At 38.5% G+C, this 22,266-nt stretch overlaps 1 non-coding gene across 3 annotated transcripts in view; it reads left to right on the top strand.

Moving 5' to 3' along the window:
- Positions 1–21,827, top strand: part of LOC141377866 (uncharacterized) — a 110,591-nt gene extending 88,764 nt beyond the window's left edge. For 2 of the 3 annotated variants that reach the window (XR_015509642.1, XR_015509644.1), the window contains one exon: positions 17,493–21,827. This is a non-coding gene — a transcript (uncharacterized LOC141377866). The remainder of the gene's footprint in view (positions 1–17,492) is intronic. The other variant, XR_015509645.1, reaches the window with a different exon arrangement.
- Positions 21,828–22,266: the final 439 nt, after the last annotated feature.

Below are 22,266 nucleotides of genomic sequence, written 5' to 3'. Positions count from 1 at the left end.
ACTTCTACTAGAGGGTGACGGGCGGAATAGGTGCTCTGGGAGTGTTCCAGCGGGAACTGAGCATGAGGGTGGCGGCACTATATATAAATTTATATTTATATGCGTGGGTGCATATGAATATACATTTATATAAAACAAATCGAACAGAGAAAATAAAATAAGACTATATTATATAGCATTATAAGAAATGATATATAATATATAAAAGCTAGGGCTGGGGCAAGACTAATATGATTCCTGCCGGAATCAAAGCTCTGTGTAACGTTGTACGGGTTCAGAGCCAAGGGGCGGGGTCCTACAGAAGTCCTAGAATGGGGTGGGGGCAGTGGAGACTTCTGTGGCAGCGGCCTGGGGGGGCGGAGTGGCAGAAGGGGGCTTGGGCAGGAGGAACATCTGCTGTAGTAAGGTGAGTGTCTAGGTAGAGAAGCTGAGTGCAACTCAAGCTGGAAGGAGGGAAACCGTTAGGAGGCTGGGTCGTGCCTGCTCCTTTACATAATTGGGTAGCTCTTCCGCCCCTGGGGAGCTGGCATGGCTGGGTCTTGACTTGTCCCTGGATTATGCCTGTGCCCTTGGCCGCTGGGATTGGCATTTCTGCTAGTGAGGGTCCTCTGGGCTTCCTTAAGATGGCTGTGGCTCAGCCTGATGTAAGATTTAAAGGCGTCGGAAGACCATCTTCCAAGTGTTTGTATGTGTTGTTGCGTTAACCCTTTGTGTGCGGCTGTGGTGGCGGCTCCGATTCTGAATGAATGGCTGGAGTATGATTCTGATGGGAAGCCTGAATGATGTAGGGTAGCTTTGAGGTGTTTTTGGAACCAAAAGCGTGTCACTGGGTTGTGTGTGTCGTCTATGAACAGGGGGGCTAAGGGACTGTTGCTTAGTGATTTCCTATAGTGAATATAAGCTAGGAGTGTTTGGAAGGGGCTTGTGGAGGAGGGAATGTTAAATATGTAGATGCAATGTCCTTTTCTTGATTGATCTGTTTTGCTTTGTTTGATGAGGAAAGAAATTGTCTCCTCATCAATCAGGGTCAGATCAGCTATAGTGGGGTGAATAGAAGGATCAAATTTTGATGTTACTGTAAATTCAGAACATCTGAGAAATCCGAAAAAGGCAAGAATAAACATTGCATCTAGTGTGCGGTCTGTATGAAAAGATGTGTAGCCTTTCCTGAGCGTGGAAATGCATTTGGAGAGTATGTTATGTGTGATGGGCAATCTGGCATCTGGGGTGGGGGGGCGTGCTTTCTGTATGCCTTTAATAAGAAGGCTGACTTGAGAGTTGGCAATGGATTCAGAAATGGAGCCGTACATGAGTTTGTGAAAAAACTGAATACCACTTAAATAGCTCTTAATGGAGTTTGCCTGCATGTTTTTATGAAAATGAAGGTATGTAATAAATGAGCTTATTGTAAGCAGGGAGAAATCTGGGAATATGGTGTTGTATGTGAAATGAAAGTGTTTGAATGTTTTCCATGCAGTGAGATATGCTTGTAAGGTCCTTGGAGCCACAGCCTGCAGAATGAGGGATATGGATGTTTGGTGCAGCTCATGCATTGGATGATTTATTGGAATATCATCTCTGAATAAGGAGGGATGGGAGTCGGGTGCTGCTCTGCCTCCGGCGCTAGTTGTCTGAATCTCTGGAAAAGAAAGCGAGAAAGAGCGTCAGCAATTTGATTATGAAAACCGGGCACATGTATAGCAGTTATGATAAATTGTTTTTTGGCTGCGGTCCAAATAAGGCGACGGAGAAGCGGCATTAAAGCGGGAGAGTGAGAGCGCCCTCTGTTAATGCAGTGCACAACGGCTTCGTTGTCACAGTGAATGAGAATGCTAGAGGCAGACCATTCGTCTCCCCATAATAAGGCAGCGGCTACTATGGGGTATAATTCGAATAAAGCAGACGAATATTGAGGTAGAGGAGTTTCCAGCATTTGAGAGGGCCAATCAGAGGCGAACCAGCGGCCTTGGTAGAAACCGCCGAATCCTACCGAGGGAGCTGCGTCCGTGTATAGCTGGATGTCTACGGGGGATGCAATTAGATCGCTATACAGGAATGAGCAGCCGTTCCAGCACTTAAGGAAGGAAATCCACAGGCTGAGTTCATTGCGGCAGGGGTCGGATAACGTTATGTTATCTTCTAAGCTGTGGACGGAAGCTGCGAGTTGTAGGAGGTGAGTGATAAACGGGCGTCCCTGAGGAATGATACGCATGGCGAAATTAAGATGTCCTAATATTGATAGCAGTTCGCGTTTAGAACATTCATGTTTCTCCAAAAATATGGAAGATAGAGAAATGATTCGATCAATTTTCTCTTTGGGCAGCGAAGCTTCAAATTTTTGGGAGTCCAAATTAATGCCTAGAAATTCTAAGCGAGTGCTGGGTCCAGCGGTTTTTTCTTCTGCAAGGGGGATACCCAGCCTAGCGAAAACTGCTTTAGTAGTCGCTAGGTGTTGAGCAGGTGGGGTATGGGGGGGAGAGATGATGAGGAAATCATCAAGGAGGTGGACTACGTGCGGGATTCCGTAATTATTAGCGAGGATCCAACATATAGCTTCTGAAAGCATGTCGAAAATTTTGGGGCTGCTTCTGCAGCCGAACGTAAGACGGACTGCGAAATAAAATTGGGATTTCCAATTGATGCCAAAGAGGTGCCAGAAATCAGGGTGTAACGGCATAATTTTAAAAGCTGACGTAATGTCAACTTTAGCGAGCCAAGCGTTACGGCCGACGAGTTTAATTAGAGAAATTGCTTGGTCTATGTCATGGTAGTTCAATGAGAATTCATCGGGTGAAATTAAACTATTAATGCTTGAAAAGGCAGAATTATGAGGAGAAGACAGGTCGATTATTAGTCGTTTTTTCCCAGAAAATTTTCTGGTTGCTACGCCGATTGGACTAATTCGATAGGTGCTAAACGGGGGGGGCAAGAAAGGGACCGATCATAAATTTATTATCGATCTCTTTCTTGATTAGATGATCCACCACATCTGGTCCGGCGTTAGCGGATTGGAGATTAGGACATGCGAGGTTATAGGAAGGAAGGGTCGAAACACCAGGGTGGAATCCATTAGACAGACCTGAAATGAGAAATTCAGAAAAATTAGGATCAGGGTGCAAGCATAATTCAGAATACAGATTAGAAATATCAACAGGAGTCGACAAGTAATTTCTATGTTTTTTATTTGCTTTTAGTACTTGGCAGACGACACGAGCGTGTGCGCCGCCGCAGTAGCTACAAGTGTGCAGGAATTTGCACGGGTGGCGAAAGCATCTAGCGATATTAAAGCTTTGACAGATTTAAGAAGGAGGGTTTTGAGAGGAGGGAGGAGGAAGTAGAGAGGGGATAGTGGAAGTAGAAGGGCGAGGTACGTAGCTGGTGGATTTTGGGGTTTGTAGTTCTTTATCGGCGGAGGGAATTACGAAGGGACAGGAAGTGGTCGGGTGAAGGTTAGAGCGGCAGACCGCGCAGGATAGATTGCGACATCCTAAGAATACTCTGTTGTGGAGATCAGTGTCCAAAGCCCCCCAATAAGTACACTGATTCCACTGAGTGACGCGAATTGCGCATTTAGCTGAGAATAATTTATGATATGTGTAGAAATGTGTTCCCCCATAGGAGAGCGCGAGCTCTGAGATGATGGCCATATAGTCATTCAGCTCGCGCCTCCTATGGGGAAAAACTGAGCAGATGGTTTCTGTGTATCGTGCGAAGGCTACGTGAAATTCGGCAATGGAGAGTGTGCGAGTTTGTGAACTGACTGGTGGTTTAAGGGTAATAGTGAATTCGCCGCAATCCACCTGTCGCTCTGCCGAGGGAGGTGCTATGGGTGAAAGGAGTGTTGAAAGGTCTATGTCGGCACCTGATAAGATGAGGTTTCTGATGGCATTGGAGATCGGGGGTGGTTCCAGGACTGGAGCATTTTGCGGAATGGGAAGGGGTGTGGCGGTGCTTAGAGTGAAGGGGGGCCGTGCGGAAGAGATGCTAGTACGAAGAGTAGACTGTTGGGGAGGGTTAGTAATGACAGTGGGTGCTTGGTGGAGGGATGTAGAGGGGAAAAAGGAGGTAGTAGAAGAGGGGAAATTAGTAGGAAGAGGAACGGCGTTATGGATCGTAGGAAAAGTTTGAGTGGGAAAAAACTGAGTTGAAGAATGGGGAAGGTTAGAAGGGAGAATAGAATGAGGAGGGTTGAGAGAGGGAGAGATGTCTGGAAGAGCAGGAATGGAGTTTCCGCTGGAAAGTGGAGCTGGAGGCCAGAGAAGGGGAGTGGGAAGTCCTGGAGTGGCGTGATTTTCCTGTGGATTGTCTGTGTTTTGAAAGGTAATGGTAACGGGTGCAGACTGTCCAGTAGCTTGAGGTAGCTTTTTATTTGTTTTCCTGGTTGCTTTCTTGGGTGGTCCGGGGTGGTTAGTTGCTTGCTGTGCAGAAGTCGGTTGAGGATAGGGGGTGTGCCGGGATCGAGTTGGTCTGCTGTCCTGAGGGGGAGGAGTTGGTGAAGGGATGGTTTCGTAGAGTTTCAACAGTTCAGCTTTGTTGCAGCGGTTGGGGATGGATATACCGGCGTTTGTAATGGTCTGACGGAGTTCGGCGACTGTCATTTTATTTGAGATGAGGGATGAGGATCTTGCAGATGCGTATGATGAAGATGGAGAAGGTAAGTTGCGGTTTGGGGTTATGGGGGATGGAGACTGTGTACGGCGATGGGTCCTTGAAACTGTAGAGCGGATGGGTCTTCTGCCTCTTATGGGAGCTTCGGTGTTTGTTTGGTTTCCGGTTGGGGCTTGTTGTCCTTGTGCTGGTGTTCCTAGGGGAGCGGGTGTATCGTCTCTTTCCATGATGTTGTTGTTTAGTTGATGATGGCGTGTCCGTTGAATTTTTTGAGTTTTGTTGTTGCTGTCGTTGTTGATTTGTAGTAGGTTGAAGTTAATGTCGCAGGCGATGGTATGGTAGATGAAGATTTGAGGATTTGAAGAGGAGCTGTGTCCGTCCTTCTGTGCTTCTTCGGAAAACGAAGATAGGGGTGTACATTTTAGCTAGGTTATTTATAGTGGGTTTGGATCGTTCCGATTGGCTAGCTAATGAGCTTAGATGAGTGGCCGGCTGCAGTCAATCATATCACGTGCTCCTCTCGAAATTAGTTTATGAAACTTCATTTAATAAACTGCACGTACAGTAGGTGAGAGTTCAAAGTGACTATTACCGCCGCGTCTTATACCGCCGCCGTTTGAAATAACTGCCGCTCTGTTTTTAGTATATGACAGCAGCTTGTGAATGAGCCGCCAGGGGGCGCAAAGGGACGGGATGCGAACGGACAGAAATAGCCTTTACAGCAGCTTTAAATATGCTACTGTGCTTGTAAATGAGATTAAACAATAAGTCAAAGCATTATAATTCCTTCATTAATCATTTAAAATTTGTTAACACACTTTATTGTAAACTTTTTAAGTGCAAAGAGGACTAGTTTTGGAAAATAGAATTGAAGAAATAAAAGACAACTAACATGAAAGCACAAACATTCAGTACAAATAAGTAGTCTTAAATAAATAAATAAAGCAGTCTTTTAGCCTAAATATAGAGAGATGTTCAGTGTTTGCTATTTTGATAGGACTAAGACAAGACATTTTCATTTATGTTTTTATTTCTGTTTTTGTTTTAATTTTCGTTGTTGATTATATTTTACTATCTTATTTTATGTCTCAACAATTGTACATAATAATAAACGAATAATGAAAACTAATTAATAATGAAATTAGGCCTAAATAAATTATTTATTTAAAGATATTGCAGCGAAACACTGAGAAACGGTCAGGGGCATGGTCTAAAGAGCTTAAGTTGAATGCTGCTTCATCAAAAGCAAATAAATAAATAAATAAATTGACCTACCTTAAGGAGATCACTGAAAGTATAATAAAACAAATTTTGCCGCAGGACATAACATAAATTAAGTCTCGCAGGTTTATCTTTAATAATTTAGTTTCAGTTCAGTTTTTTTTTTTTTTCAAAACGTCAATGTTCTCCTTTAAAGAAGCTATAACTGTTGTTTTGTTTTTTAATTAATGGCTCAGTATGTTTGGTATTTTAATTTCAATTTCAGTCACCTTGCATATGCGTGTGAAATATAATGCCGCATAACCGCGAAAAAAGAAGAAAAAACTGTCAGTTAGACCTAATTCATCAAAATGAACTGTAATAAAATACAGCATGTATGTTAATACTGGCAGAATGTGAACAAACTCAAGGTAAGGCTAAGATATGTGCTTGCTTTTTTAATGCATTTAAAAAGATTTGCGGCTACTATGGTGTATAATAATGTTTTTTCTTCCTTTTTTGTATGGTAAAGGACAATGCACATTGTTATTGATGTAAACTTAGACTAAAACTTACCATTGATAAATGTGACCTAGCCTACTTCAAGCAGATAACTTAAAGTATAATAAAAATAATTTTGCCACAGGACATAAATAAAGTCCCGCAAGTTTAGTTTTAATAATTTGGTTTCAGTTTTGTTCAGTTTTTTTTTTCTCAAAACATCTGTTTTTCTTTAAAGTAAAATTGTTGTTTTTTGTTGTTGTTGTTTTACTTGTAATGGCTCTCTCTCTCTCTCTCTCTCTCTCTCTCTCTTTCTCTCTCTCTCTCTCTCTCTCTCTCTCTCTCTCTCTCTCTCTCTCTCTCTCTCTCTCTATATATATATATATATATATATATATATATATGTAATTATTTAATAATATATAATTATTAATATATTCTTAATAAACTTCCCAGCCACAAAAATTGAAGAACACAACTTGTATTAAAACTGGGCGGGGATTAGAAAGAATACAATGCTTGTTATATAATTTAAAATGTTATTCCTCTTGTTCAATTTCTGCATGCACATTTTTTCACTCGCTACTCTGCCAGGAACTTCGCCGCTGGAGAGCACCTTCAAAAATCTCAATCTCGTGGCTCATTCTTCACGAATATAGAATTAAAATAATGGCGCGATAGGTTTATTGTGCATCCCGCGGGTGCAACCAACAAGAGTTGTGCATTTTAGTTTAACTTTTTGAGCGTTAAAAGCAGTTCTGTGTTAGTTTTTATTTAAATATATCAAGTAGAAACTAAACAGCGCATTCTCTCCGCCTCCTCGTTCATAACCAGCCACGCACTGCTGAAGCAGGCAATAGAGACACTCCGTAATTCATAATCTTAGCTGATGTTTCGGAGTCGAAAGAATATATTAAAGAGAAATGTTCTTTTAACAGTCCCGATATGTTTAATCTTTTTTTTTCTGTCATTTCTCTTCAGGAAATTATATTTTTTTAAAGCTGCTTGATTCTTTTAAAACCGAAAGCAGAGCCCGGCAATTGGTGTTTTTCCATAAGATACGCTTTGTGAAGTTTTTAATGTGTTTTTAAATAGTTTTATTCTATTCAAAGCAGCACCTATATGCCAATTTATCCTAAAAACGCGGCATAGGAGCCATGCATGTCATGTGTCACATAACTGCATTTTCCTATGCGTGCGCGATCAATTTCTGATCCTTTTGCATAAAGGTTTTTAATCAAAAACAGGTCATTTAATTACTTTCGATGTGCTAAAATATTTGTTAGACGAATGTTATTTTAAAAAAAGCATATGCACATATTACAATTGTAAAATAGTCTAAAATGCATGGTCTGATCAGAAATAAAGGAAATTAGTTATATTTCATTATTTAATGCATAAAATAGGCTAGTCTTTTTATAAATTGAGTTGAATTGAATTGAATTGAATTGATTTGAAACTTTTAATTGCATTTTTACGTCCTGTAAATAATAAAAGTTGCATCAGATTGATGAAAACGAATCTTAATACCTGCAAACAGGGCCACAGTTACTTCTTTTTTCACTGACTGGCATGAATGGCAAACGCGTCAGAAAAAAACTGCTGAATCTGCGCGAATATTTGGTTAACTTATAAAACAAATGTCTGGTTTAGTGATGTTAGTAATGCATAGAAAAATGCAAAGCAGAATTCTCCTAAGCTCATTAACCCATGCACTGATGACAGCGAGGGAATCACTGGCCCACCATTTTATTTATTAAAGGTATTATTTCACTGACCTGAACATAACCATTTATAATATAATTTTTAACCTATCGTCTAAAGCAGGCAACACTCTATTCAGCTATGTTCTGTGTTTTTACGTAAAAATATATTCGTTTTGGCGAATGCTTGGAGCATAATATAGATATTTTAAATAACACATTAAGTTCAGTTGTTGTGCATAGAAACATTCATTTTCATAAGGCCCCATATTTAATGCGGTTTCGTTTTTAAACGCATAGGTTTTGTTAAGCCATCCGTCCTATTTTTGGATTTTGTGTATTCATGTTTATGAAAAACACTTAAAGAGTGGAGACCCCTTCCCCCTATTCATAACCAAAAGCTTGTCTGTTAGGTGTTAATGGGCATCAGTGAGGCTGAAATCATGTCGCGTTTTCACTTTCGGGCTAGTAGCTTGCAGCATGACACGCAAACCCTGCCCCCAGAACGTCCCCGGAATTAGATGTTGCATATTGTATCTGTGATCTTAAGGAAAGTGTTAAGTAGACTATTTAAGCACAGAGCGAGTAATAAAACAGCATATATTGCGTTGCGCTCAGCAGCTTTTCACTAATAAAGCTCTTCATGTAAATTTAATTTTTCAATTTTAGCGCGTCATATAAAAACATCAATGCTTGTTTGGGGACACAGAACACACTTATTTTTGTAGTTTCCCCTGATCCGTTTTTAAAGTGGCACTGCACATTTGGTTAACTGAAAAAAGGTCGCAGTTCATGCATTCACTCACCCCAAAAATGCTCTGTTTGCATGATTTGATTATTCAAATTGAGATAAATTCAAATTTTTAATAAAATCATTATTAAAATCATCGTATCCTAAATAAATAATAAATAAATAAATCATATTTTAAACCTTCTCTGGTGTTTACTGTTTTTAGAGAATATATAAAATCTTTTTTTTTAACAAAGCCTTTGTAAAATGGCTTTGTTTAATATGGCTTTAAAGGTTTCATTTATGTAGGCTATAAAGGCCTACCTTGTTGCTTTTGCTTGTTTTATAATGGTTTATTTATTTCATGCGATTTTATTATATCAGATATTTGTAATTCTTTAAATTATATTTCAATATGGCTTAGGCTATTTTATAAAGATATGACACTTGTTTTAAGTCTACAAAAGGGTACACGTAAAGTTTTATGTCTTTCTGTTTTGTTCATATTGTGTATTATCAAAATAAATAACAAAAAGAAAGAAGCTGCTCGCAGCTTACCAGAGCTGTGAAGGGAGCGCTCATTTGCTCAATCTCTCACACACACATATGCAGGCATATAAACACGCACAAACACACCGTTTAAACTTGACAAAAACTCTCGAAAACCTTTAGTCTGCTGTGTCTTTAATATGGTGTAAAGATTATTATGCGTTATTGAAACATCCAGGGGGACGCAGCAAAGTCACTTATAAATTAAAATTGTATTATTTTATGCAACAGCCTTACATTTAAAACGGAAACATAACGGCGATTATAATCAAAAAGACCTCTCAACCCATAAGGCTAGATGTTTTCTTTCCCTTATTTATTAATTTATTTGTTCATGTATTTGGCGCATGTAACTCGTGTGCCTTCGGAAAACTAGTGTAATGACGGCAAGCCATCTTTCCCAGACTTGGGGCAAAGTCCGCCTCTCCTTTCACTTCGCCCCCCAAAGCCCCAGCTGGCCCTCCTGGCATCCTCTGCGTAAAACATATGCTGGATAAGTTGACGGTTCATTTCGCTGTGGCAATTACAGACTTATAAAGGGACTAAGCCGAAAAGAAAATGAATGAAAGAATGAATTAATAATAATAATAATAATAATAATAATAATAATAAAATAAGGTAATGATCTTTACACAGATGCCGCGTACGTGGCATTTTTTATTTTTAGAGATGGTTCATTTGAATTGCCTCTGCCACTTCCCCCACCTCAAACCTGAAAGTTGCAGAGAGAACTATAGCCTTATTTACACCTTAGCCTCAATAGCAACAGTTCATAGCCCATTTACACCAAGACAGCGCAAGTTTATCGGAAGAATGTCAAATCAGAATCACGCAGATGAAGCACACCAGCTACTACTATCATGAATCTATTAAAATGGCATTGGCATAACTTTATTTATTTTCAGCAGCTTTTTTTCGCTCAACAGAAATGCGGCGTTGGGAAGCATTTAATAAATAAAAGCAGGGTTAATAGTGACGTGATTCAAATGATGGATCTGCGACAGAGAAACTATAGGGGTTTTGGGAAACACTCACTACTATATCCTCCCCCCCAAACTATGTATATTCAGCGCAAGTTACTGTACGGCTTTGTTTGGGAAAGCACAGGTCCGCTGGTGCCGCGCGCCTCTTTCTCTGGGCCGAAGCGAGATGATTTTAAAAATATTAAAGATATAGATTAATTAATTATTCAGCAAAATTGACATTTATTTCATATTTCACTATGCATTTCATTTGATAGGCTAATCTTTATAGCTTAATTAAACACATATTGTCAAAACCCACACGTGTATGAAAATGAAAATGGCATTTGTTATTATTAGACTCCGATTTGTTATTTGTTGCCTAGGCTATTTTCACATTTGAGGTGCTTTATTGGCATGACAAATAACTGTACATTCGTATTGCCAAAGCAGTGCAGCGTCACTGCGTACAAAGACAGTGCAAAAAGGGCAGTAGTGCAAACAATTATGGATATAACATATAATAAAGAAAATAAAATAAAAAAATTGAATAATAAAAATAAAAATAGAATCATGATAAAGGTAATGATAGTAGCCTATTATCAAAAGTAAGTCCACAAATAAAGAGTTCGAGTATTTGTGTGTTGGAGACAGTGGAGCGGGTATTGCTAGTTGAACGCACAACGCGCTCTGTGCTGGACTTTACACCTGCTTTGATCTGGTGCAGGCATAAATGCGCATGCGGTGGAGGCGCACTCTAAACTCACACTGGAGAAAACTGGACTAGTGGATATCACAAAGACACGCAGTTTAATTTATTTCATGTTTTGCTTAACTAATTCTTTGAATAAAACTATTGAGCTATAAAGGGGAAAAACGCAGAAGAAATTTCCCGTTACATTAATTTTAGCACAGCTGCCATTCATTTTCACATTAGTTTTTGAGTTAGGGATTAATATTAAAGTAGCCTAGTAAAAATGTCTATACTATAAATAATATTATAATTTATTATATCCATTATTATTATTATTATTAATATTATTATTATTATTTTAATTATTATTATTAAGCTATACAATTGACAAAACGCAGAACAAAATATTTGCTTTCATTTTGGCATAGCTAAAGCACACGCTTACAGTTATGTAAAAAAAACATCCCCTTCTACAGCAGCAGTCAATTTAGGACACTTAAAAATGTCTTTTGCGTTTAAAGATGATCGACCTGCGAAGTTATGTTTACAGTGTTGTAAAAGAAAAAGGTAGGCTATTTAGTGCGTGTGGATTTACCGCGGATCCACCTCTTGCGCTGCAGGCTGAATAATATAGGTAGACATGGCTTTCTGTTTGGCTACACTAATGCCTAAAAATGTAACTAAGTAACACATTAATTTTAGAAACTATTTTTAAATGGCCCTTGCGCCCTCAGTTATGATATCCTGCCGCCGGGCCTGCTATAGCGAAACTTTATTGTTTGAGAAGAAACAAAAGCGGAAACTGTGGATGAAAACCTGGCTGGGAAGATGGTGACAACATGAATTTTCTGTTCTTCAACGAGAAAAAAAATCGCAGACAGGACACAATGACGCCGTTTATTATACAACGCAGGTCGTGTTTACGATCAATAATATTAACTAACATTAATATCATATCAATAACTCCTCTTGCTTTAGACTTTACCTTTTAGAGCTTGTTCTTGTTGGCGCAATAAGTTTATTGCATGTATAGGGTAAGAATCAGATTATGAAGAATGATTAAGAGCATGCTTTTCCTTCATTGCATCCTTTCCGTAAGGTGTTTTATTTATTTTTTCATTTAATTTATTTATTTATAATTTTTTTAAATAATGATGACAATATTTACTGTCTAAACATTCCTCGGTATACTACCAACAAATTACGCCCCTGTACCCAAGTAGCCTACCTAAGTTAATTTACATTTCATGTAAAATTAAGAAATAAAAAAAGACCAAAGTATTATGCTAAATATTCGTACAAACGAACATGTTTGTTTTTTAACTTTCGTTGATAAAACAACACAATACAGCCTAGGCTAGTTAAATATTAAATAACTTTAACTGCTTGAAACAGTAAACGTTACATTTTAAAAACTTCTCAAATACTAATCAATAATAATATAAATAGTAACGAAGAACAAAAATATTAGCCTATAGGCTTGTAACAACATAAGTCAGATGTTGGAAAAAAAAACTGCGTCTCTCTGCCTTTTTTTCTATTCATATTTTAAATTATTTGCCAGAAAAACTAACATGTTGACTTTGTTCGGTTTAAGCGGAGACTTATTTGAGATTACAATGTTTCCAGCAGCACTGAGACTGTGTGCCTGTAGCCCATACAGATACTTTTTCGCAACCGTGGCAAAGAGAGTATCTTGCTCCGCCGCCTGCATTTCTCGGAAACCAGCTCTACATTGTGGATCGGCGCGTTCTCAACTACCAAATATGCTGGTCCATTTCTCATCAACGTCTACTATTTATCAGTTTCTCTTTTGTATTTGCCCATTTTTGAAAAGGCCTCTCTACCATACCTGGCTGACTAGCTGGGCATTTGCGTTCAGTAGATGACACCGGAGCTGGCTCCGCATGTCATGGCTGGGTGACATTACCACAGATGGCTATGGAGGTTCGACGTGTTTGTCCATTTAACACTTATTTTTCTAAACAAGCCCTACAAATAGCTTCATCCTAACTATTGATTCGCCTTACTAGTTCGCCACGAATCCAAAATGTTTCCAGATTGGCGATGTAATATAAGTTTTCCAGCAAGGTTCATGGCTGAACTTGAACTTGCTGTATCACGTCTAAGTTAACGTTATGTTCATAAATGTATAGGCTATTTGGCAACAAAACAGAAAATGTGTGTTCTAGAGTGATTGTCGTCACGGTGACCGTCACAGCCCTTACATATGACATTGCATACATTTGCATACATGTTTTAAGCTATAAAATGAAAGCCTCAGTTTGGTGCGGAGTTATTATTATACAAAAATCAAGAAAATCTTTGGATTTGTTTGATTCGTAGATTGTAGGCTATTTTAAAAGCTGATATTATATAAGAACTATTAATAACTGTAATTTTCAAAAAATAAAAAAAATAAATAAAAAGGGGTTTGTTGGTTGTAGCCCACCCTAAATCATCAACAGCCTGCTTTTTTTAGGTTTATGAAGCGGCTCCATACAGCACAGAGGTGATCTGCATCAGCGCTGGTTATTGTCAACACTGTGTGAAACTGTGACGAGAAATATCCTTCTTTCATTTTGCTTCTTTGGCAAAATGTGTCTGTAGAAACGTGTGTTTGCATGTGTTACCATCCCAAGAGTTAACAAATATTTGTTGTACATTTAGGGGCCGATCACAAAGCGCACGCCTTTACGTTGCAAAAACGCGCGACGTACCGCGCTGCCTTTTATGGTTGACAAGAAAAAAATAAGCCTCTTTTGTATGTCACTAGAAAACGACTGAATTAGCTGGTGTGCGCGAGTCGAGTTGCTGTCGATGTTATAATTGTAATTTTAATAATATTGTGATATTTAAGATCTATAAATACAGCTCTGGATAACTTGAAACAGCGACCACAAGTCTCTCCTCAGTCTTTAAAAGTTTATCGTACTCACATTGACAACCCAAACCCCGCTGTCACCTCAACAGAAAGCCTGCAGTGCTTTCATTTGACTGAACAATGAAACAGAGGTAACACGCTTTTTCCACTCGAGCACACAGCGCGCAACGGCAAAACTTAAAGCGCGCTGAGCAAGCATAAGCAGAGCGTAAAACACTGGCGGCAGTCAGTAAACCATTAAACAGATGCCCCGTATGCAGACAAACTTTAAAAATGTATAAAGCATATTTTAATCGTTTAACTGATACCATTCATCGGTTACAAACGCACCCTTTCGGTTATTGCTTAATCAGTTATTTTGAGCATCCCCAACTAAACCGCATGTGCAAGCTCTATTTTTTTTTTCTCTCACGGCCGCACGCCGGAGATCCGGCATGGTGCCGGAATACTTTAAGCCCTGGTAAGATCATGTTTATCACTATAAGAAAACTAAATCAAAATTATATTTTAATTGAACACATCTGATCACATAAGGTACGCACAGAAAAGTCTGTTTAGTGTTGTGAAAAGGCAAAGCTGAATATCTGTGGTTAAACTGCCACCCAGCGGTCAAAAGCTGCTGGCGCATCAAGTACCGCCGTCGCCGCGGTATGAATGGCGGCATAAGGAACACATTGAAGTAGTAACATCTGTAGACTGCAAATTCTGTCGTCCAGCAGTTCAACGTTACAATAAGACAATTTATTTGGCCTTTGGTATTTTTACCAAATTTGGTATGAAAACAATACAGTTATTTTACACTCAGAGATTGATTAAAAAGTTGACTTTAAGTTGAACGCCAGCTGTAAACATGAAGCATTGACTTTTAAAAATAAAACATCAGGCACTTAAACTATAGTTATAATATTATTCTACAGTTTGAGCATTCGCCAACTTGCCTACCAATGCTAACTCCGATGATACTCCCATTAGAACAACATCTAAAAAGCATTTAATTTTTTTATGAGGACTGGAAACGTCCTAGCAGATGTTCTTCATGTGGCACAGTAGGAGACAGGATCCATCTCGAGCCTCCTGGTTCAAAAACAACAGGACAGCTGGCATAAAATAAGCCAAACCAGAGGAAAAGCATCACCTCAGCTCTTCTCAGATGAAATAAATCAGCAAAACTTCTTCCCACTGCGGCTCGCATCATCACAATAAAGCAGACTCGCAGCAGGGGTTGTGTTGTTGTTGTAAAAGCCTAATAATCAGATCAGTGTGGGCATATAACACTTACTTCATCACACCATTATAGATACAGCAGGACGTCAAGATGATCAGAGACAACAGCATCTTGTCCTCAGGCTTTTTTTTTTCCTCATTTCACATGCAAACAAGGTTGGCATCTGCCGTCAGCGAGACATGGCAACGCTTGAATACGTTTACATCTGCATAAGTCCACTCATTTCCACAGAGGCATATCGCTATTCCTGAGAGAGCTTCAGTCCGACTCATAAATCTAAATGTCTTGTATTCATCAGTGATGAGGGTAGTTATTCTTGCTCCTGCAGTGATGATGGCAGGCGCGCTGTCCTCGCTCTCCAGACATTTATGACGATATGTATGCACATGCCGCTTCCAGTTAAGAGCACATTATGTGAGTAATAGTTTGATAAATTGCTCTTGTCACGTCACGCTTGCGCCGCATCATGAGCCACTGGCTGTACTTTCTGGAGCCACATCAGACTCTCTACTGTTCTTGGGCACCTGGGGATTATGAGAAATGAACTGATTCATAATATGCATGCCACTTGAGATGAACTCCTGCTTCAAAAGGAGATAATGTGATTAAATTTTGCACGTTGCGTAACGGTGATTGCAACTTAATACACAATTAATCATGAATCTATAAAAAAGGAACAGAAGAATTATGTGGAACTGCTTTGAAAATAAAAGTGTTGCACAAAATAAATTAACTATTAATTTCTTACATTGCAAGAAAAAGCTGATGCTACATTATATATAATGATTTTGGATGAATAGGAACCTATGAGGGACTTTAAAAATAGCTCAACGAGACACATTTAAATGTTACCCATACAATGGAAAACACTTTTAGAAACTTCTTTTAAAGAGAGTGTAGATGTTCTCTATCTGTCTGTCCGTCTGTCTGTCCATCTGTCCATCCATCCATCCATCTATTCATCCATTCATCCATGTATCTATCTATCAGAGCATGAAGTAGAAGGTTGTAGCAGTCAAAAGTCATTGGGAAGTGTACAGACCTTTGCTTTAAACACATTTTCAGGTGCAGGATGTTGGAATGTCATGCCAATTTCATGCGTGTTTAATCAAAAAGGTTAGGAGAGGGTATTCTTTGATGTCAAAAATATGATCAATTTATTAGATTCAAATGAATAATTTGAGAACAAAGCTCTGGGTCACGTTACCCCAATGCTATACATGAATTACATTCAGGAGGTGCATAACTAACTTACATTTTCCTGACTCCAGCATATACACACAACTGATATCAACAGGTGGAGTTTTGGTGTAACATCACCTATCCGTCATTCTGCAGTCATTTGGTTCTTGTACCAATCTCTTAGCAGTTAAGTGACCTTCAATATATTTCAAAATTTCTACAAACATCAAGCGCCTTGTGACATGTCTAGACTTATTAGACAGAAGTCAAGTCTGGAGCAAGGCCCCCACACTACAGTTATTCTTATTCTGCTATTTCCATATTGTTATGAGTTTCTATAAAGAAGCATACATGATAGTAAGAAAGAAGTATGCTGGGTTAATATATGGTATCATACAAAAGAAAATATTGATTAATCTGTTGTTAGTCTAAACATTTTCTTTTCTAATATAAAGTAGACACAAAACTAATCAAACAAATTCCTTTTCCCCCACAAGGACACCACTAGTCTCTCACACTTCTCTGCTTTAATCACAAGAGCTCTTCTACAGTCTTATGGCCATAGTACTGTATAACTTTATTAACCATGGGCATTTCTGAGCTGTAACTATGTCACCAATGATTTTCCAATGATTTTCAATCAGGTTTAGATCAGGATTTGGGCTAGATATTTAATTGTTTCAGTGTTTTCAGCTTCAAAAAATGGCTTTAGCGGTTTTGCTGACATTTCGAGATGCTCTTTGTCAGACAATACTTGGTGGTGACAATTTTCAACACACACTGGTGACGACTATCTAAGCTGTAAAGGTCAACTGTGAAAACATAAATATTTAAACAAATTTTTGTCATTAATATTTAGCTTTTTTGTTGTCTGTAGTGGGTTCACTTTGATTCCAGTTTCATTTATGCATACTGGATGTGCGCTATTGCAAATGAAAAAACAAATCAAGAAAACCTGCTAATAAATAAATCTGCTTTCATTGCTGAAAGTAGACTTTGTCCCCATGGTTTTCAACAAATGTTAGTCTCCAGGGATTTGATTCATTCTGCTGATGAGTGGTTTGGTTGGAGGGCTCTCTGTCCACATTTTCTTTTCTTCTTCAGGACACTGTTTTATGAGAGAGATCTGTACCCTGGTCAGAGATGAACTACTGATCAATTCCAGCTGCAGTGTTGAACCGACTGCAGAGTTAGAGTATGGACAGAGTTAGAGATTCTTTGCATTATCTTTTCCTCTTTTGGATTTTCTTTCAGATGGCCAGCCTTTTTTGGGGACTTGTGTTACAGATGCAATATTCTAGAAATCACAGATTTGGAATCACCATCACTCCTCTTCATCCATTAGTTCTTCATCTGATCAGCTGCTGTCTGAGAATTTCGGCCACTTTAGAAAGGATCACTATCAGTCAATAAAAGCTGGAAATTCAGCTGCCAGTTGAATAGGGATTGTCAGATAATTAAAGACTTTTCTGCTGATAGGAATCTCTAATTTTGATCATGTGTTTGTTTGGAACATCTCAAGCTTTTATATTGTACTTCAGAAAATACAGTTGAATTATGATAATTTCCTATAGGACTAAGCTGTAACATCTCACTTTAACTGAAAACATATAGCAGATAGCACATGATTGTACTGTAATGCGTGAGATTATTGAAAGGATAAAAAGACTTTTGAATACGCAAGAGCTTATTGTGAAATTGAACCTTGTTTTCAGTTGCTTGCCTTGACCATTTCTGTGGCAGCATTGCATTAGTGTGGTAGACTGCCTGTCTATACAGTTGGCCATTTTCTTGTGTGGAAGCATCCATTCATATTTAGAGGAGAAATGATCAAAGGAAGGCAGGAAATAACAGAAGGCAGGAGATTTGTTTGATGATTACATCTGCGCTGTCTTCCTGTGCTGCACAGTATCTCTCATGGCTCATCTCCACTCGCTGCGAATAACTGAACCCGAGGAGGAAACCTGACAGTATGTTTGTGCTGTCAAAGTGCACTTATGGATGGCATATGCATCTGTTATGAAGTTATTTACATAAAATATTACAATTCAGATTAAAGTGAATTTTAACCCTCAAAAGCATTAGGCTTACATTTAAAGTGGATGAACCAGAATTGGTTATCAAATTCCCATTCATTTGAATTGCACAGTTTTTAACATTAAAATAGCCTTGAAGGCATTGTTCAACCAAAAATGAAAATTTGCTGTTAATTAGCTGAACCTCAGGCCAAGTTGCTGGCAACCTTTTCTCTTTAGTTGAACATTAAAAGAGGATTTTTAGCTGAAACAGTGGTCTTCATTGATTTATAAAATGCTAATTCAAATCTACTGGCACTTTGAGGGTCAAAAAAGATACACAGACAAAAGCTACATAGAACCATAACCTTCATAGAAAATAAAGTCTTTGGTGAAGTTCCAGTTTACGTGAGTATCCCATGGTAGAGACTTATCTATGTAAATTCCCAAATACTTGTATGACTGTACCTGAGTGTTTTTGTGATTATGTACAAACACTGGTAAATGTTCAAAAACACACTTGGGATCAAATATTATTTCCTTAGTTTTTTGTATTAACTTTAAAGAAGTTTTCATCACACCACTCAACAAATGAATCAATTTCAGAAAAATAAACACAAACAGGATCTTGTTTTTTAGCAAACTTAAAATTACCCTATCATCTGAGTATTTAAGATTCTGTGAGTGCCTGCTTGAGCACTCATTAGTATATAGAGTAAACAAAAGTGATGAGCCCTGAGGGACACCAGAACTACTATATTAAAGTTTAAACAAACTATTATTTACTTTGACTGACTGAGTTCAGTTTTCAAAAAGCAGTAATACCATTCAATAATTGTAGGATTTACTCCTAACTTTTTTAGTTTCCTAATTAAAACATTTGGTTGAACCATATTAAACGCTGATATAAAATCAAAGAAAAGTACACATGCACATGCATCAGGGCCTTCTAAATGATTCAAAACAAAGTGCAACAGACTATTAATAGCATCACATGTACCTACTCCTTTGCTCTATGCAAACTGAAGTGGATCAAGTTGGTCATATTTTTTCTTAGCAGTGACACCATGGACACTGACACCACTATATGTGTTATCTTCATCTCCATTGTCAGCGTCCTTCACATTACAAGTAAAGCCTTCTATTTATTTCAACCCAAGCTCATTCTAAAAACGTAGTCCCATGGACGTTTCTGGAGACTGCAAATTAAGTAGCCAGAGAAATGTATAGCTGCATTTCATTTTTTAATTGCACGAAACGGGGTGGTATGACATCATTCCTTTTCTTGCTTACCGGCTGACCGCTTACCTCCTTGTGGAGGGCTTTCCTGATGCAACCAGTTTGAACAGCTAGCTCGTCGTGTAGGTTGGCAGACTTGACATGCAGAGAGGAGCTGACCACGACGAAAACCAGGTTCAGGTCCAGGGAAGAGCGGTTCCAGAAATCAGGTAAGACAAAAACAGTATCCAAAAAATGAAACGAACAAGTGAATAACAGGTTGAAAATGTGACGAGGGCTTTTCTTTTTCTGGACGGCTTTTGTAAATTGTTGGTTGGGTTTAGGGAAGTAAGTGGGTGGGCGGGTCAATCAGTAAAATTGGTTGGCTTTAGGGAAGGAGAAGGCAGGGTCAGTCGATTGGCCGGTCGCACAGTCAATCATTCAGTCAGTCAGACATACGGTCGTTCGACAGCGGCCTTTGGTAGGTTTACACGAGAACAGCGCATGTGTGATCGGCACGCGCGAAAGACATTTGAGATACGAAAAAACGCAAACAACGGCCTCTCGTGGATTCTCCCGGGATGTATTTCACGGTCTCCAGAATTGTCCACGGGACTATGTTTTCACAATGAGCCTGGTTTGATTTATTTTTAAATATTATTTAAAAGAGAAAATTTGTAATACAGAATATTTTTAATACAGTTAAACATATACCTTCAGCCCAAAGTCCTCAGTTGTGTTTGTTTTTTAACCCTTCATAAGGAAAAGTTTGGGTACCTCTGAATTAAGTGAATAGTGAGCAAAAAGTTAAATTGACCTTAAATTGATGTTAATGTTATTCAATTAAAGTGAATTAACAACATATTTACATGTTTTGGGGTAAATTATGCCCTTAACATAATGCTTATTTGTCAGTCATATGCAAATACAGCAATAGTTTGTGCATGGTACTCATTCTCTACGCAAGACTATTCACAAATGTCTGAATGCTAATTTGAGGAACATAAATGGTATTTATTTGTTTTCTACCAGCAGACATTCCAGCTTGGGTTTACTGATCACTGATTGTTTGTATAGAGCTATTTGTGTAATTATGAAAGGGTTAATTATAATAGCAGGATGATTGTCCCCAATCGCTCTTTCTAAAAACAGCTGCAAAGATCGCAGCAATAATCTCTCAAATCTCCGCATTGTGTTCATGAAGTGATTTCAGAGATGTTCACAGGAATACGGAAACAGCCTTGAAACGCACATCGTTCAATGCAAATGAGCCACTGTTGTTGTAGTTTCTTTTCGTGGGGTGCAGACTGATGAATATTTTACTCCAGAAGTGTTTTTGAGGAGATTCTCAACAATGTTGTCACACTGTAACCGGACTTAAGGCGATCAGAACAACACTTAAGACGCCTCTTACAGCATTGTATAGTGTGTGCTGTGTGTGTGTGTATGTGAGTTTTGCCTACTCAGACATCAAGGGACTCTTCTCTCCCGGCTGCTCAAGGACAAGCAGAAGTGCTTTTTTCCAGACGTGCTGTCACTTCAGTCAGGCTTCAGCTCTCATCTTTCCGGTTGAAAGCAGCTGAAGCTGGAGATGTGAGGACAGGACGGCTCCTCTGTCGTCACATCCAGCATGAGTCTCCCACAGCCACAGCGTACTCTTTTTACTGTCTCAATCCACCTGGGCAGATGCACTCTGGGATTTGGAAGCATTTCCATCAAACTGACTTCATGCTTTGGCTTGGATGCTTCTCTGGTTTTTATGACTCACAGTTAAACGTGTTTGTGCTCAGCCCTTGATGTGCATCAGATACAAATATTTAAAAATAGAAATGAGATTTGCAAGGAATGTCAGTGTGTCCCAAATGTGAGTATAGGAGCTATATTTGTACTACATAGTACATTGGAAAAATGTATGAATTGTTATGGAATTTGGATGTGCTATGTCTATTGTACCATGTTGTCATCATTACCTACAGCACAGTATATGCCAGCATTGCTTCACTTACATATGGAATAGGAAAGAGTCAACTGAATGTGAATTTCAGAGTCTTTGTGGGAAAAAAAAACACCATCTGATTACTTGCTGCTGGTTTTAAAATGCTATGAATTTTGATGTATTATCCTTCTACTGTTTTTCACATTCTGTCTATATAGTAGGGAAGTATGTGAGTACACACATTTTTTTTTTTCACATGCGTCTGCTTTGCAGATATTAATTAATTTATTTAATTTATTTAATCTCCTTTCACATAATCTGTAGGTCAATATCTGTTTCATCTGGGAAAAAAATATATTTTAAAGGGCACCTATTTTACCACTTTTTCAAGATTTAATAAAAGTCTTTTGTGTCTCCAGAGTATGTCTGTAAAGTTTCCGCTCAAAATAGACATCAGATTATTTTTTTATACCTTTGTGTACATTGGAAATGAGAGCTGTTAAGACATTGTAGCTGTTTTTGTTGCCTGTGCATTTGTTGCAAATGAGCTGGTTCTTCCCACCCACCTTTCCCACGAGATCTCTCACTGACTCTGATGGTTGTAGCTTCTCCTGCTGCGTCTCACAGATAAGCAGCATAGTGACAGACAAGTATGAATCAGATCTCTCTCACTACAGCAAGAACTTTCCCAACAATTATATGTGACATTGTGGATATAATTCAAGTCTTTCTGCAACGATGAATCACACACAATATTGTTATAAAGTTTCCACACACACACTCCTACATCATATTATAGTGAGCCTTATATTTGGATCTATTTTTAGTGTCGGAAAAAAAGAAAAAAAGAGAACTTAAT

Source organism: Danio rerio, chromosome 15, assembly GCF_052040795.2.
Source record: "Danio rerio strain M-AB ecotype USA chromosome 15, GRCz13ab, whole genome shotgun sequence".
Lineage (NCBI taxonomy): Eukaryota > Metazoa > Chordata > Actinopteri > Cypriniformes > Danionidae > Danio > Danio rerio.
This window is presented reverse-complemented; position numbering and strand designations above follow the sequence as displayed.